Here is a 19,327-nt window from a genome sequence, read left to right on the forward strand (position 1 = left end):
CAGCTGGACAATTCAAATGTTTAACTGCGAGTCCAAAGCTACTTGCTCTGCTGGACTGAGTCCAGAGCACTTAGCATATTGTTAGATAGACACTTAAACGAGCCACAGATTGATCTTGTCCTCACATTCAGGGCTGTGCAAGTCATTTCTTAGTATAGGCTGAAGTGATGACAGATAATTACAGAGAGGTAATTGCAATGAACTCTATACATTTTATATGAGATGGGACATAAGGAGGAGCAGGGTTCCCAAAGTCTGTTGCCAGAGCCCCGGCACAGAGGTAGTTAAGCCAGAAAATGTCAGAACACACCCTTCTCAGGGAGAACTGCACATCCCTACAAAATTATCCTAGCTGTGCCGAGAGAGAAGACATAGGCACAGTCTTTTGCATTCATAGCAAAGGAAGTAAAGGTTAAACATTTTTGTCTGATTTCATGTGTACCTTTTACACATGAGAATTACTCATGTGTAGATGAGATCTACTCAGAGATCTCATGAGATGAGAATTACTCATTCTCTCCAAGAAATTTACAACATCTACATCTTCAGCTATCATTAATATTTCATTTAACAGGGAATAGAATAAGAATTCCAGGGAATAATTAAAATTACTCAAATTTTAAATATTAAATAGTCATATCAATGAGGCAGTATACCTGATTCAGACTGTAAGACTTTGAAAAGAAATATGTTGTAGTGCTTACACAATGGAGGCATTTGATTACTTAATCCCCAGAAAAAAAAAGAGAAAAACCCCCAAGTTTGTCATCAAACTATTTTTATTTCTAATATCTTCATACATAGTCTCAATTGTGAAAGCTTCACATGAATTGTAGTGCATATATCTGTATAACTTGTATCTCTATGGCCTATATGTTGCATCTCAACATTTCTAATTTGCTGTTATCTCCCAGATGTGGCTGCATAGGTGCTTTGTACTTTGTACTGTCTCCCTGTTTTGGAGGGATGGGGTGTTTCATCACCTTAGACAATGATTTCTGTTGTTTGGGATCTCAGGAACCATCATATCAGCTCTTAAACATTTTCTCATAAACATGGATAAGATCAAGCAAAACAAACAAACAGAAACATTTTTGCCGAAAACTTTAATGTAAGGGCAATATTTTAAAGGCACCCTAGCGACAGTGTCACAGTACTTCTCTGTGTTTTGAAAATAATCTCACAACCCTTTTCTCCTCGGTTCCTCTCCTGGTTAGATTACACTAAATTTTGTGATAAATTTAATCATTCTGGAGAAACCAATCGATAGAAAAGGATGGCATGATGATATACCCACAGTATGTGAAGTGTTAACAGCAACACCTCTCTACCAAGTTCAGAGGGATTTTATTTCTGTTTAAGAATGCATTTATGTATTTATTTTTATGTATTACATTTTCGTATTAGAGATATTTATTATATTTTTATGTATCTAAAAGTAGAAGTCTAAGGAAAACAACATATAAACAACAGCCTCTTGAAGGAAATATAGAACTAGAAAATCTTCAAGAAAATCTGGTATCCAGTTTTAAAATGGAAATTTAATTCTAGAACATTTAGGCAACTTAAGCTAGTCAATTTTTCTTAACTGGATAAGAACAGTATTTTGCAGTGAGCAGGACTGGGAATTCGAGGAATTTTGAACATGGTCAGATACAGTCATCCAAACGAAGTAAATCCAAAGAAGTTTATTAGAATCTATTATATGGATATCACTACATAACATTCTAAAAACACAAGGATCTTTCTGATATAAATTTACTGCACTTTTTTGCTTTGATCTTTTTGCAAAAAGAATCATCATTAGAAAATGAAGAAATTTGTGTGGTCTTACAGGGGTGATGGAGTTAAAAGTCTTTATATTGCTAATAATTTAAGTTGTAAATAGGGGCACTGATAGGGAGGAAATGGGAGGGATTTAAGAAATGCTAAGAGGGTTATAGTCATTCCATTAACTCCACTCAGCCTTAAGTACATGGTTCAAATCATATGATGCTACCGTGAATATTTAGTTCCTTCCAACATTCAGATTTTTTTCTTCCCAGTTTGTATAGAATAGCTGAAGAATTTCCTCCCTTCCTTTCTTTTTGCCTGCCTGCCTGCCTTCTTCCTTCCTTCCCTCCTTTTCTCCCTCCCTCCCTTCCTTCCTTCCTTTTTTCTTTTCTTCTCTTTTTTTTAACTAAGTTAATTGAGGATAGTCAAGATTCACAGGAAAAACTGAAGCCATTTTATCTCTAAGGTATCCAACTGTTCTATATTTTTGACTTGCAATATCCAACTATATGTCCTTACTGCACACGTTAAAGGGTTTTACAAGTGCTAAATATTATTGAACCATTAGATCAACGTTCCTATAGATGTAGAACATTAGATTTCTATTTCAAAAAGCATTATGTACCATTTGGCATGCTCAGATATCCGTGTGTACATAAATTGGTAACTGCTGTTTGACTTAGCTTACAGAGTAATCAAAATTTGCTAATTCTATCCGTTTCCTGACAGCTACAGTGATATATTATCAGCTTGTCTGTCTATAAGCTATCTGTAAACATTTTTCCTCAAAACAGTTTGTGTTATCTAGATTATATTCAAACTTTAATAGGCATTTCATGAGATACTAGAAAATTTAGTCAGATTTATTAGGTTAATCACATGATAACATCTTACTATGGTTGCATGTCCTATAGGATCAAAAGGGCGACCCATTTGCTGCAATGTCAGAGAAAAAGAGGGTGCCTGCAATGATTTTTCTATTAATCTGGAGATCCTCCTTCTCATTCTCTGGGTAGAAGATACAGTTAACAAAATGTCCTCTAGCGACACTTCCAACTGTACAGGACAGCCTTGTGGACTCAGACAATCATCAGGACGCTGATCTCCAAGTAAGCTGAAAATCCTGAAGGTATTTGTGGTTTTAAGAAATACTGCCCTTAAGAACTGCGCTAGTATGAAGTTTTCCAGAGTGCTGCTTTGTTCAGAATCATTTCTAATGGGTCTTCACGGATAATAAGTTTTCAGTAGAGAAATGCACAGATAGGATTGTGAGCTCTTATGAATTATTTTTCTGAAATCTACTTTCCTTTCAAACACAGCTTGGACAGAAAAAAAAATAATTCCTGAAGATGTGTGAAATATGAGTTTAATGAGATTATAGAATAGCAATAGTTAAGCCATGACGATGTAATAAGTGTGCCTCAGTCTTGATAATTTGCATATGAAAAGAATCAAAATAATGCTGTTTTAGTATACTGTTTTTTAAACAGAGTTTGAATGATAAAAGTTTTACAAAGTATTACTTCTCATGAATATTACACTCTATAACTGGTTAAGTCACAGCATTCCTCTTTCTAGTACTATGCTCTAAATTAAGTGAACAAGTCTGCTGCTGATACTAAAACTGAAAAATAAACGAATACTTACTGTGTCTTTTATTGCTTTCAAGAGCCCACTTTCTACTCTTATGAGCCTCATAAACTTTGCATACTCATGCTCTGACTTCATCCCTGGCTAAAACAGGCTCATGTGCTGAAAACACAACTTATTTGCTCTTTATGCTATAGATTAAATTAACACAACACTAAAATATATATTTCTGTAGTGTGCTGTTACTGTGGAAATTTAGAGGACTGAACTGAATTTAAAGGAAGAACTTACCCATCAACTAGGTAAAATTTTTGAATAAGACGGACTGTTCCCTCTGAAATTTCACCCTGAAGAGAAATACGCTACGTCTTTTGTAATACTACCATATAAAATCTGGATTTTCTCAGCTACTTGCCCATTTAACCAGTCATAATGCTGCACATAAAATTTACTCTGGTGTCCTCTGTCCAAAGCCTTAAACTTCCTTCACTCTTTTCTCCAGGTTCTCTATAACAAATTCATATCCCCACTAGTGGTCCAGTGTTCAACTCGTTTTTACCTCCCTCCTCAGACTCAGCTGTTTCATCTGAGTCTAAGAGGAGCTGAAATGATTCTGATGAGCATAGTCTTGAGAGAGCCATGAAAGTTTAAAATAAAATAAAATCCTAAATCAATGCCTTTCCTCATTCCTTTCTCCCCACCCCCAAAAATTCATTGTAATATATGTATCTAAAACTTCGCAAGCAGATGATCATGGTACAAAGGAGAATGTAAAACTATACTTTTGTTTCAAATTCTAGCAGGGTTTATGAAAATACATAGTTCTTTATAAAATGAATTCTTCTGCCTGTCGTATCTGGTTTCGCAGCTTTGTTTCCAAACAGAAAATTGCTCAAGCCACAGCTTCTCCTTTTACTACGAATTTCTTTGTGACTTGGCCATGACCATAATGAGAAATGAAAAAGGAGAATCTCCTCACTAATCCATTTGGCTTCTGGTATGTCTGTGATCATGATGGTCAGGAATCACTTACATAGGGAAGGACAACAAAGTGCAGTTCTGCAGGCGGTGTCTGAATGCCAGCGCTGGGATGGAGCCAGCTGCTGCCTCTCTGCGCCTCCTTCACTTTTGGAGGGTGCCAACACACTGCTCCTTCTAGCAGGGCAATGGGAGGGAGGAGGCTGTTGAGTCAAGAGACTTTCAGTACGGTTCATGCAACTAACAAAGCCTATCACCTTCTTCTTGCCTAGGCCCACAGAAAGGGCTGCTGCTGGAAGTGACCTGCAGTCTTCAACCACTCTGTTGATCCCATAAGAAATCTTTTTCTTTTCCTAAACTCCAAGTCAGGCAGCCAAAATATTACTCTGTGCTTGTCCTTAATAGGATCAGTGATGAGAAACTCATCTTAAGAGACTTTTATCATAGTAACAAATTGCACTGTTCATGAATAATTTACAATACTGAGTCAATCAATCAGCTTAATTCTGAACTTTAAATATTTCTGCTGTTACATGTCAAAAGGAAAAGCAAACTTTTATTTGCTGTAGAGCAAATTATATTTTAGAGTCCTCTTCCTGCTGTTTAAAAAATCTTCAGAGATGCAATCTGAGCAAGAAAAGATTGAACAGATCTTTATTTAAATAAGAGTAGCACTCACATCAGCCTGCTGATAAGCAGGTATGGCTTTTGCCATTTTTAAGGTCTGGGGCCTTTTTAATCTTCTATTTTTATTTTGCAGCAGCGGAGAAAATAATTGGCGTAGCACTGATTTTCAGGATCTATTTCCAAGTATTAATGATCCTGAAGATAGATATTGCTGCTAGAACTACAAGGTCAGAGTTCACTTTAAGCATTTCTGTGAAATCCACTGTAAGCAACTCTGAACAATGTTTTCACTGTAAGTTTAGCAATCAGGGAGAAAACCTTTGATTAATCAAACAGAAAGTTTCCTTGTCGACAACTAAAAGAATGAAACTAAAATGAAATTTGGACAAAAAACCTTTTTCAGAAATTTTGTTTTCCAAGAAAGAATATTTTTCACTGGATCTCATACTGTATAAATAATTTCCAGTATAAAAGACAGGTACAGCACACACTAAGTACATCCGCAGCACGTGCAATATTTTGTCCTTGCTCAGTTTTACTCTTCTGTGTCATGGCAATAATATAAAACTCTTTTTGTCGTAAGAGCATTGCTTCACAAGGTGACTTCTATCACACTTCTGTGGTGCGTTACCAGCAGCCACCATGCAGACCTGGTAAGCCAGTGTTTTATGGAATGCATCTGACCTGTTCACAGAACAAACAAGCAGAATAAAATGATATATCACCACAAAATCGGTCTCTATTTTGAAATCTGTGAAGGGTGCTTCGTAGACATATTTTTTGTTAGAAATTCTTCATTAAGAAACACAAATCCAATACTCGGAAGACAATGTTAATAAGGGGAATTGTAAAAGCTATTGTGGTATACTGTTTCCAAATTGGCAGGCTTGTTCTTTATTTTACTTTATTTTTGACTGATCTAGTTTTAACTATGATAATTGAACAGTAACTGCATACAGCCAGGCAGTTCTACAGTCTAATCAATACCATTGTCAAGAAGCCGTCTTTTAAATATATATCCAGATCCTTTTTTCTCTTTCTCAAATGATAGCTCAGTTATTTATATGAATGTTCAATATGAACTTCTCTTTCTGCCCCGGAACTGCCCTAAACAGTGTGTATACAAAATACTTTCAGTCTTTAAATATTCAGGGAGTTTTCTTATATACTGCTTAACTGCTATGCTAACCAGTTTGTATCGGTGTGGGTACTTTGGGGTTCCTATGGGAAAAAATAAGTTTGATTAATTAAATTCTATATTTATGAAGTTCATAATGCCAGTATATATTTATGCATCTCAGCAAAGAGGCCAAACAAGCCCATGCCCATGATACTTTATTTCAGGTATTTTATCTTTCCGGTCTGCCGGATTTTGCAAATATAGCATGATCCGGGCTTGTTTCTGGACAGTTTCTTTTCACATACGAGAAAAAAAAAAGAAAAATGGACTAAGCTGACAAATGAAAGAGAAGTTTCCATGCTCACTGTTTTGCGCTGCAGACAAAATTTCTGAAGTTACTAGTGGCTTTGCATGTCCAGATTTAAGGGCATGCTAAAAGGGTCTAATTTTCAAAATGTGAGTAGAACACCATGAGAGTAGAAAGACTCTGGATGTTGGACCCTTAGTGTCTGTGAACCAAGGGCACCCAATATGACTATCAACTTAAAATCTGAATGGAGTACAAATAGTGCTCCTCTAGTATATGCAGAAAAAATACAGCCCAAAGAACCTGGCTGGTTTGAATCAACACCACCCCATGAGGTGGAGAGGTTTCCATGTCTTTTTGTTTCCTTTACCAAAAGACAGATTCTTTTACTGAAAAAAAAAAAAAATCATGGTAAAACATAGCATTCTTGGGAGTTCCCTGTTTCCATTGCACTGGTAATTTGAACCTTCTGATAATATGAAATCTTATAATCTGGCAATAGTTTTCACGCAGTCATGATAGGAATGGGATCATTAGGTATTTTTTCTATTGATCTTTACAGAGTTCCGCTGGCGTTTCAAAATTAAACCATCTTTATATAGGTGAGGCACAAACACCAAACTTTTCATATTTGAGTATCTGAAGTTGGGCTTGTGAAAACTTGCTTAGGCTCCTGAATAGAAATGTCCTTTAAAATTCGGACTTCCTGGTCGAAACGCCTATGCTTACTTTAATGAATAAAGCAGTCCAGGGGCAGTCCTGTGGTCCTGAGGCCAAAAGCAATGGCTGAGCTTGTATCCAAATGGTGAAACTCCTCCAAAACAGGGTGGCCTCTTCTCTTCTGTGCAGCCTCCAGGGAACAGTCCCGGACCTTGCAGTGCCCTAAACCATGCTCGAGCCTTGCTTGACAGAGAGCTTATGGGCCTGGGCCAAGCAACGCCAGGGCCGTACGGTCAAATAAGAAAGCAGCAGGCTAACAGTTTTTTGTACGTTAGTGCTGTTAACACATGCAGTTCTTTGTGTGCAAGTGCTCAAGCCTGTTCCCTGGCCCAGCTTAGTTTACTAGCGTGCAGTAAATTAACTCTTTTTTGCTTTTAGGTGTCTTCAGGGCCACAAATTTTGAAACATTTCAAGCTGTCCTGAAATTGAAGAAACTGGCTTTACATATGCTTTCTTTAAAAGAGAGGAAGTATAATGTAGTGGTTTGGTGCGCTGTTGCACTCAGCAGGCTCGTGTTTAATCCCCTGGTCCACGAGACTTCCTGTGAGACCGTCAAATCACTTAACCTCTCTGTACTTCAGTCTCACACCCACGAAGTGGCACTTCCCTTTCTTCCCAGGAGTATTGTTAAAGATTACAAGGCTGGCTGGCGTTCTGGCAATTGCCACTCTGTCACACTGCACAAATAAATACGGAACAATTGTTCCTAGCTCTGATTGTTAGAACAAATTTAGACTATAACTGTCTTGATTATTTGGAGTTCAACATCTATTACCATAGCAACCTGTTTTAATAACTTCCAAAGTGCACAAAATATACTAGGATTAGGTTAATTCTGTGGTTCAGCACTGTACATAATATGCAACTACCTGGATCCCCATGGAGACCACAAGGAATAATCCAAACAGAGCTTAATCAACAGATCAAAACCACCTTATCTGTCAATGAAAGAAGGTTTTTTTTCTTACTTTTTTAACAGAAAGCCTTTATTGTCTGCAACATTTCTTTATCTCTTAAAAAGAGATTATTGCTTTTAAACTACATGATGTGAGTGAAAATAATACTGTGCATAGAAACTTTTTGCATTAACTATCCTATCTCTGGAAAATAGTCATTACGCTTCAGGGTAAGAGAGAAGGTTCTGATTTTTCTACACTTCTATGTCCCATCTTAAACCAAATTGTTGTCCCAAAGAAGGGTTCCTTCACCTAGTGTGCAACGAGCCAAGAAGCACACAGAGTTGAGATATTTAAGTTATTTCTGTGCAGACACGGGTGCTAGGTGGTAATTCCACAAAGCTAGCCCACCTGATTACTACATAGCCGACACTTTACGCAGTTTAAGCCACAGTTATCAGTACAGTTCACAACTACATTAAGTTACCCTTGTTCCCATTGGTTCTGCTAGGTCTCATCTTCCTTTAAGGTCACAGTATCCTCTTTTTCTACTACGACGCTGTATGGGGAAGGGGCTTTGATCAGCCGGGGGGCTTCCATGCTTGTGCGTGGGTTTTTTATTCTGCTAATTAGGATAGTTCACCCGTGGTTGAATTAGTTCTCTTCTGTTTATCAGCTGTCTTTGTTCTCTTCAGGCTTATTTGGGTACTTCCTTATCTGGCTGCCTTACAGTGTTGTCTTGCTCCTTCTTCTTTCAGGGCCTTGTTTTCTTAACTACCTGTGAAAGACTGAATAATGCCCTAATCTCCTCTTTTCCCATACCTCCAACAAAATCACTGTAAGAGTATGCTCTTTCTTGATAGCATTTTAAAAAGTTTACTCTTGTACAAAAGGGCAAATTCTTCAATTTCAATTCAGCTTCCATTTAACTCAAGTAGACTTTCTGGATAATTGTTTTTCATACCCATTATCTTTTCATTCGGATCACTGATATTAGAGATCAAGAGTGATTAGTATAGATAAATAATATACTGGGAACAATTACTTTCATTATTATAGAGCATAAGTAAAAGCTGAGAAAAATCAATTGACTTTCAGTGCATATCTTTTGAAAATAAGACATATATATTTTAAAAACACATTTTTAAATAAAATAGATACTTTTAAATGTCAACACCAACAATGGCAGTTCTTAAAAATGCAATATATTTTCTGATGTAACTTGCCTGATGCATTTTCAGCCAAGTATCTTCACAGCTTTTCAGATATCATGCAGAGAAAACATATACAGAAGGCCAAGAATAGATTAAATCAAATTTAATGGAAGCAGTTTTATAGGCTTCCTTCTTCTCCATTTACAGAAATATTTTTGAGATGCAACATAATTTGACACTTTTCCCCTACCCTCTTTATGATTTTGCAAAACCCAGTTTCATCTCCTTTTTCTGGCCATTTAGATGTTTTTTCTTGGAAAAGTTAAGTTTGCATCCCACTGAATCAGTTTTATGAGAAATAAGAAGTTTAATCTTAGAAATGCTTGCTTCATCAATCCATACAACTAATTCCATTTTTTGCTTCAGGTTAAAAAAAAAAAAAGATAAATGATTTTTCAAATCTAAAGAATAGAAGAAGCATAACCCATGAACTGCATCAATGCACAATGTGTGCAGACACTGCTTTGTTCAAAATGTTGAATAGTGAGACTGTAATTGCTGAGTGTAATTATATCACTCAGAAATAGTCTTGGTATTTTCCTAATTGAGCTTCAGCTTGCAAGTGTGATAAGTTACCTCTGCCCTTATTAGTTGTTCTATGTTACCTCTTCATTCACCACAGACCAGAACGCTGTTCTTGGAAGGTCAAATGTTTCATTCTTGAAAAAAGAAACAAAGAAATTGTCTTGGTCAACCTTTTTAAATCCTATTTCAAGTGCCTTATACTATCTAAAATTAGTATGAAGAAATCCTTAAGCTTATACCTCACGAGTCCTTCTGCTATGGAGAATTCCCATATGCCAAAGAGCTGCCACGTCTATTTTTATGCCAATCCCATCTTGGTATCCTGTAGGGTGATATTATGAAGAAGAAAATATTGCTGTCCTTTCTTCTTGAGAGTTGTAGCTTTCATTAGAACAGTTGGTACACTACTTGGACGACTGAAAATAAATTGGGGAATGGGGTGAATCCAAAAGCCTGAATCTGAAGTTCTGGGTTGTGTAAGGTATAAATTTGGAATTGTGTTTTAATAATAGCAATAATATGTTAAGTGTTAGCATCAATACATGCCATAAATATATATATTTTGAGTAGAAACATGTGCTATTGTTGTTGGTGTTATATGGATTCCTATAAAAATACATATAAACTATTTCCAGAACAGTCCAGCTGCTGAGGAGAAGAATTTCACTTTGCATCTAGCCAGTGCTCTGCCTCATCACGGTCTCTAAATAGCACAGATTACTCAAGAGGTAGACCTTGATTCCTGTACCCATGGTTAGAAAGAGTTTAAGTCATCAGAAAGGTCACTTTTACCCTGGCTATCTCTTATAAATGAGAGTATCTTCCATTTTTTGTTTTTTGTTTTTTGGTTTTTTTTTTAATGTATGCTGAGTTTACTGTTTCAAGCTACAATTATGAAACGAAATTTTTCTTTTATGGACTTGATAATGGTTTTCATGAAAATACAAGCTTGACAAGCCATAACAATGCCAAAATTTCCTAAGCTAGTGCACCACCCACTAAGAATATTGCTCTATATCTGAATCAGACATGAGTCAACATTTAGAGGGGGATAAGGTGCTGTAACAGAAAACAAAGCTCATTCTTTTCAGTAACTAGAGAATTAAAAGTAGTATTTTAGATCATTGCCATTTCCTTTTCTCTTTGTTGTGATCCCAAGGACTAAAGGATAAGATGTAGAGAGTATTATTTCTATTGATTTACACTTCCTATCATCAACTTTTGATTAGTAAATACAGTTCCCATCATCAGTCAGCAATGACCTTGAAATTTTGTTGCCTCACCCACAGACCCAGGCAGGTGTAGACTAGAAGGCTTGTTCTTACCTTTAAAAATATTCCAGAAGGTAATAAATATTGGGCAATCGCTGAGACTCTGGCCTGTAGCAGTCCACTGAATTACTGGTCTGACACTCACAATTTCATATGTTGCAGCTTCTAGGGGAAAGAGCGAAGTATCTGGACTCAGGATATGAAGAAGAAATACTGCTGTCTCTTCTTTTATTCAGCTCTGATACTTTCATAGTTTCTTGCTTGTTTGTTTGTTTGAAAATGGAGTTTCAACTAAAGTTTGAGCCAGAAGAGTTTCCGATGGGAAACAGGAACAGGAAATGAAGGTGTTGACATATATTCTTGGTATTCAAAAACTCTAAATCCTCTTCTAAAGGACTTTGTAGGGGCATGGGAAGAAAAGTTTTTCAGGGAATCTCACCTTTCCTCTAAGGGTGATAAAAAGTTGTAATCATACTGAGCTGAATCAGGAGCTGCAGCAATAAAAGCTAAATTTTACCCTCTTGTTCTCCACCGATTGGGGAACATCATCTCAATATCTCTCTAGCAGTAATATGTGAAAAATGTTGGTTAATATACATATTTAGACAAATATGCACTTACATATACATGTAATTATTTGTGCGTATGTTTATGTATATACTATTTATATATGCATGCATATTGAATACAAATGCATACACAGAGAGACACACATACACAGATATATATACATATACATACATATAAACATATATATGCATATACATGTATACACACACGTTTATATAATATTTGTTGGGTTTACTTCCCTGTTATATTTCACGAAGATTAATGATTAAATAAGAATCATCTACATTTATTACGAATCATTTTGATTCTTTACTTAGTTTCTCAATTCCATCTGTTTATATGAGAGCAGCTCAATTACATAATAGATATATCAAAATACTTTCCAGCTTTCTTCCGTTTGACATAAGTTGTCTTTTATGTTACACATATTTAGCATTATGGCTCTGCAGAATAATTAGGAGGGATGAGTATGGATACTAATCTAAGGAATATGCATAGGTAACCTACATGGAACAGATTAATTAGTATATTATTTATAGGCTTGAAATCTAAGAAAAATAGGAGGAACTGCAGCAGGTATAACACATCAAGTCATTTAAGGAGGGACTAATAAGGTTTATTCTAAACTCAGTCTGATCTTCAGTAGAAAAGGCAAAGGAAAGGCGAGATGTGAATTGTCAGTTAGAGAGAACGTAGAAACGGAGAAGGAGGTGTTGTAAAAGCACTGACGGGATGTGATCTGGCACACTGTGCACTCTTCAAGAAATATGAATACAAAACAGAACCAGAATGTAAAAGAGCCCTTTAAAGTAGTGAGAGTAAAGAAGGATAAACTTCTAGGAGGCAACTAAAAGAGCTTATTTTACTAAACTTATCAACAAAGACTAGAAGGTATGACTTTTATATATAAATATGCCAGACATGGTTAAAAGTTACAAAGAGTTGAGGCTTAGCCATGCTACAGGATAACATTTTCTCTGACAACAAAATTAACATAAATCAGTTCAATCTGATTTATAAAAAATTATAAAAAGAAGATTGAGATTTTGGAACAGCTTTCCTAGAGAATTCTTTAGTAGAATGGATGAAAATGAGGAAACTTAATTGATTTTAAGATGGAGTTTGGTATATTTATGATATAATGACCATATGACATGGTTTCCTGATATAATAGGATGCTAGACACAGTGACCTCCACAATACTTGTCTTTTTCTGAGATAATAACCTCCTAATGCTGCTAAGCAACGTCTTATGATTATGGCTCATGACCACTTTAAATTTTGAATAGTCTACTGTCAGACAAAGTCTCGAGACTCAGTAAACATATGTTTCGTATGAACATCATCCATTTTAACTTAGCAAAATTGTCTCAAGGAAGTAATAATAAAAATCCATATTTTCATTTTGTCAACAAATTGTTCATGCTCCAGGAGATCAAATTTGAATATCTTTATGAGGCTATCACCCTCCATCCCCAGCTGAGACATGAGTAACCATATATAAAGATCCTCGTCAGTTGCAATATGAGGTAAAAGAGGGCTAACTTAACTGTCTGTGCTTAAAACACCTATTAATGGGGTATGCTATGTAACATTATTATTAGAAATTTAGTTATTTCAAGCCTATGGCTGATTTAGCAAAGAATTTGTATTTATCTTTCTATAAGTGACAATTAATGAAAAAATACTATCTGTTTCCACCTGACACTGACTTGCATGAGCTTTACCTTATTATGAAATCCTAAGGAGGAAAAAAGGCAGTGTAGTTTTACTACAGGGTAAATTAGGGTATATCTGCATAATGAATGAAAAGATCTTTAGTATAACCTCTATATATGTTAATACTATGCAAAGTATACATTCTTGGAATCCCTGATACACGATACATGGACTTCCATTACTGTTTTCTATATCATGACAGAAAGCCTACTGTACAGGTAGGAATAGCTGAGGTACCAGCAGAGATTAAAGGATCATTTATCAGTATTCTGAGGTCAGTAAAAATATCATCTGACAACCTGACAAGGCTATATAAAAAATTGTTTGCAAATTTGTTAGAATTGTTTTAGAGGTTTGTTAATCTGCTGCCTATAGTCCTGTATTGGTTTGGTCTCCTATTCTGGAGACATAGATGTATGCATGCTCACACACATGCTAACAAAACTGGTACAATTGATTAAAGAATGAGAAAACATAGCAAAAGAGCATGGTAGTCCCTTACAAAAAGATTGTCTTAATGGTTCCAAGATAATTTGGCTCAAACAAGGTCATTTCCTCAGATGAAGGGGACACTACTGTTTGACATTAAGGAGAACTGAAAAAAACCCAGTCTCGGAAGTTTCTTCCCAAGAGTAAATGTTATTTTTAATTGGTGAAAAATAGAGCATACTAATTCTATCAAATCCGTGAATGAATTACATATGTGACTATGTTCACATGATTAGGATGATGCTTATGAAGACAAATTTGGAAAGGGAAATATATAAATAAACATCTAAGAAATTTTGTCAGTAAAGAATCATTTGTAGAGCAAATTACCTAAGAACTGTATTCTTCTAAATCAGCGTGTTTCTTGAGTCACTTTTTCAAAGCCCATATAGGGCTGAAGTGCTCCCCAAAATATCTACTGCTGTTGGCCATATTCTTTTAGTCCACAAAATACTTGCCTTACTTGCTTAACTACAAGTAGAAATATATGTATATATGCACATATATTTGCACCTTTCCTAATAACAAATGATTAGTATCCCCATATTTTGTTATTATTGTTGTTGAAAAGCATGAAAGTCGTGAGGATGACAGATGGCCTGTGTCCCTGTTTGCAGTTAAGGTAGATTCTGTAGATTCTGTTCAGGACCCTTTGCTAGAGAAAGGCGAGCTTTCATTACTTACGATCTTGTGTATTTTTCTCATTTCTCATTTGCTTATCTAAATCAGCTGTTGTTTTAAAAAGCCATGCATATGTGATCACCAAGTTTGAACCTTTCAGGGTAACATTTTCAACAAAAGTCTTATTCTTCGCTTACTAATATCATGCAAAAGACCTAATGCAAGCAAATGAGATGGCCTGTATCTTAGTAGTTACAAAAAAAAGAAAGAAAAAAAGAAAAAAAAAGAAATGACATTAAGGTAATTAAGAAACTTCTAAAATTACATTACAAAAGTATACTACGAACCCTAGTATCTACTTCATTTTTTTGTTTTGTTTTAACTGATTCTAGGTGTTGTTGTCTGGGGTTTCCAAGCAACTCATTCTCTAAACTGCCTATTTAAGTTAATGTGCAAATGGCTATTCATGCTTCAGTGCTTCTATATCAGCTTTTACTGAAGGTTGCTTTCAGATCTGTTTTCATTATGTTTGCTGATTGATTAATATTTCACTTCTTAACAGCAATTGAAAGAAAACTTTGGGATGTTAAAACAAAGAAAGCAGTAAGCCTGCATCATACTTGGATCATTGCCTAAGGCATGGCATAAGTCAAAACAATGATCAGCATAAGATATGGGTTTTATCAGGACAGATTTTAGGTGAGTGTGGTATGTAAAAAACCTTACTTTAAATAAATTTCTAGCTTTTTCTTTATAAGCACACAAAACCAGTAGTCGTTTAGTAATATTTTCAAAAAGTAAAATCACAATATGAATCTCCAAATCAGAAGCTATTCTATATTAATGACAGTGCATGATAGGTTTGTTTTCTCTGTTTAACAAAGCAAGAAGTTTATAACAACATGCTTAAGAAGTACTACATGTAGCACTGACTGAACTTCACAACAGTAGACCCCTATATTCCAAAATGTAAGGCCACCAGATCTCAAACTAAAGGAAATGCTTCCATAAGTGAACAATAGCTAGACCACATCAAACACCAACAGGCAGCTCTGGTTCCATTCAAAATGTCCTGGGCGGTCCACTTCATTATAATATGGCATTATAACATGCAATTTAACATGCAGAACAGGACATAGCTCTAATCTGAATAGGGTAAGGAGAGAGGTATATGTGGGCACAGCATATCATGTGATTAGGAAGGTTCAACCACATCGGGCCCTGAAGAGAAAGGTGGAAATCTGCTGTTTGCTTAAATGCTCTGTCCCAAATAAATCACACTATAAAGAACAATTTTTATAAAAGGTCTCAATGGAAAAGAGATCAGTAAAAGATACAGATATGATATAAAGTGTCACACCTACACATATACACATGTAAGATCACTTGTGCTATATAGGCATATATTATACATTACGGTATGTGTACACACACACACACACACACACACACACACACACACACACACACACAGAAGCAAACATATGGAAAACCTCAATTGAACGTAAATGTGTAACAGTATGTTTTTGAATTGCTATTTCCCTCCTACCTACATGAGAAAAAGACTCTTTTTAGCAGAAGAAAATATATTTTTTTCTTGAATGTGCCTTCAATAAAAATGGTGAAATGTCTGCAGAAGTGACACAAGTACTTCATCATGCTACTGGCAGTCGTGCATCAGCTTACTCAGCACACTGATATTCGTACGACTGTATTGTCACTGATATTCAGGACCTTGTCAGTGTCTGAGATGGTGCGCTATGGACTGCCATATGAGGATGAGTATATCTAAGCAATATTCATTGTGTAAATCATTCTGGAATTATCTTTTGGGTTAGAAAGATATTAATATAGTAAAATGCCTTTTTTTGTGGTATGAGCCTTTCGCTCTATGGAGAAGTTAAAGGTTTAGGTAGAGTTTAAATACTCCTAACTAAAACTGTGATCCTGAAAATCCTTCTTCTTCTGGCACTGAGCCCTTGAGGAACTTGAACGCTGTAGGAGAAACAGATTTCTATCTGAAATTTCCTCAGGCTCCTGAAGTTCTGCTTCAGTACACACCCAGAAATGCCTAATTTTTGTAGGACTTAACAGGCTGTGCAAGTTTCACATCTAAGCCTGACTGGTATCCTGATATGAGGTGCTCCTCACTTTCTGAACTCCTTTTGTGCTAAAATAGAAGGAATGTTTGTGTAAGGAAACACTCAAGAAACACTAAGCCAGGAACAGAGAGAGAGAGAAGGGGGGAGGGGAATGATTCTGCATGGGAAACCAATAATTTGCGATTTTAATAAAAATCTTTTTTCAGAGGCAGTTCAGTGTAAGGGACACTGAAGTAGGAACCAGAAGCCTGGTCTCTCATCCTTTTAAGGGCTGCAGTCACTATGCTACAGAATCTCACTTTTTGACTAAGTTGTTCCAGGTTGTTTCTGCTGCTGCATTTAAAACATATTTTTGCCTTCAGTATTTCCTACTAGGTAGCTTAGCTGAAGATATTGGACCCCATTTCTAGGTGCTTAACCTTCCCAACACCCAACATTAAACCAATATAAAGGTTCCAGGTAGGTCTCGAGGACAGGCATCAGGAGTAGGTATTTTAGTGTTCCACTTTCACAGGGTTTGAGACTTTTTGCATTAAGTTGCTTATATAAGCATCATTTATATATTCAGTGTGCTCCATTTAATGGACAAAATATGAAGCAGCCATGAAATGATTTGCCCATATTTATGACAATAATCTGTGGCATATCTTATCCTATTCTTCTAGTTGTCCTGACTCTTCACGTTGTCAGGTGAAGTCTTATGATCAACTGAATTAGACAGAATAAACAAACTTTGTCTATTATTTTGATGTAATTTACTAGCTGCAAAGTCACAAGAAATGTATTGCTGGAGTATATTTAAAATATTTAGTTATATGTTTACCTCATGACAGAGATTGACCTTGTAAACCTTAATACAGTATGCACCTTCATGTTCAGAATTTTTTTTTTTCACAGAGAGTAGGCCAAATATCATATTAAGATACTTTCTTTATAGTATTTTGAATATATCATTAAAGTGAAATAACAACTGAAGGAACGTTATTAGATTCCTTCAGACTTAAAATTAGTCTTCAGACTTAAAATTAGTCACCAATAAACAAGTTACACACCTTTACATGTGTATAAATTTGACACACTGAATTAAATTGGTGTAGATTGCATGCTCTGCAGATGTATATTACACCATCTGTAACTCTTTAAATTCATTTTCATTGCATCTTTTCCTATTTTATTATATAGAGTTTGAATAGGATGGCCACTCCTGCATAAAATATGGAAACTATGTATTTATGCAATACTGTAAAAAGGGATTCAATCTGATCTCTGTTTCTTCCCTAATCATTTCTAACTTCCTACTTTCCATCAGCTTTCCAGAATTGCCACTGAACATCAAGTGTTTCAGAAAACTATCTACAGTGGTCTATTTCCTCTATCGTCCTCTAAAAGACAAATCAAATTTTTTCTTGTCCAAGTGCTTCTATTGGTTTCCCTGAAAGACTGTAATCTAATAACTATCTCAAGCAGAGATATTTTTGATTTTTTATAATGATCTTTCCCCTAAAATGAAATTGAGTCGTGATCTCCTGACTCAAGAAACTGAACTACACAGTTACATACAGTGGTAAAAGGTATTAATGAATAGTATGAACAGTAAAAAGAGTAATGAACAGTAAAAAAAAAAATGGTTTGACCTATTATGGACTTAGGCATTCTGACTAATCTGTTTTTTACAAAAGTTATTGGAATATATTGGAACATCTTGGACCACACTGCTCCAGACAGCTTGAAATTGAATCCTTGTAAAAGTAATGCTGCTGCTGAAATGCTAAAGATTGAATGTTTGTCTGATCATAAAGACCAAAATTAGGATTTCTAATTATCTACATTTTGGGATGAAAAAAGCACCTCAAGATTTTTTAGCAGAAATACAGCTATTCAAGGAGCACAGTTGAAATGAAGAGTAATATTTCTAGAGACAGAATACCTCTAGAGTAGTTTAATTATGATGATTGGCATTGACAGGTTACATCTCTGGTGAATAACTACCCCAGAGAAAGTGTTCAGCATAACTGAATGAAAGTATGGGAGAACTAAATTTAGAGCAAACTATTTCATTAAAAATACCTATTTAATGAAAGGCAGGCTGTAAAATCAACTATGTTAAAGAGAATAAAGACTTTCATTGATAACAATTATTTGAAACCCTCTAGCACCCCTTACCGGAAGGATAATTTTTGCAGCTAATAAGTAAACTAAGTCAGAAAAATAAATAAGCCTTTTAAATGGGAGTTTTGCCTGAGGGAAGGCTACATAAACAGGTTCCAAATAAGCTTGGAAGAGGATCTCAGCTGATATAATCCAGCATGGTTTTACTGATTCAGCAGTGCTATTCCAATTAATTGCTGTTGAAGTTCTGGTTTAGCTTACAGAGTATGTTCTCAGCTTTACATTTTAGAAGTCAAACATGCCTTGTTCCTAGATATGTTTCAAACAGGACTTGAACAGGGATCCTTCCATTATTGTTTATTCTGCGTTAGTATTAAGAATATTGCATGATCCAAGTTCTAGGATAAGTAATAACCAGTGATTTCATAAGCCCATAGATTAAGAAGGATACAAAGGGCCCGTATGAATCACGCTGTTTGACCTCTTGTCTAGCATATGCCAAAGAACTATGCCAACCGAAATACAGTGATGAGCAACCATCATTGCCCTTTATTCGAATGCTTGTATAACGAAGAGAAGACTTCAGATCCTGAGCCGTAACAGCAGAAAGAATGAGAATGCAGATTGCATTTTCACTGGATCTTCTCCCTTTCTTGCTAAAGCGCAACAGAATTACAATGGCTCTGCTGCAAGCCT

The 19,327-nt window shown here is 35.7% G+C and overlaps 1 long non-coding RNA gene across 1 annotated transcript; it reads right to left on the reverse strand.

The window, feature by feature from the left end:
- Positions 1-1,762: 1,762 nt before the first annotated feature.
- Positions 1,763-11,268, reverse strand: LOC104143853 (uncharacterized). The gene is made up of 4 exons (XR_693992.2): positions 11,076-11,268; positions 9,990-10,072; positions 9,802-9,884; positions 1,763-5,652 (listed from the first exon to the last, which is right to left on the reverse strand). It is a non-coding gene; the product is annotated as an uncharacterized lncRNA (long non-coding RNA).
- Positions 11,269-19,327: the final 8,059 nt, after the last annotated feature.

Source organism: Struthio camelus, chromosome 1 (genome assembly GCF_040807025.1).
Source record: "Struthio camelus isolate bStrCam1 chromosome 1, bStrCam1.hap1, whole genome shotgun sequence".
Taxonomy (NCBI): domain Eukaryota; kingdom Metazoa; phylum Chordata; class Aves; order Struthioniformes; family Struthionidae; genus Struthio; species Struthio camelus.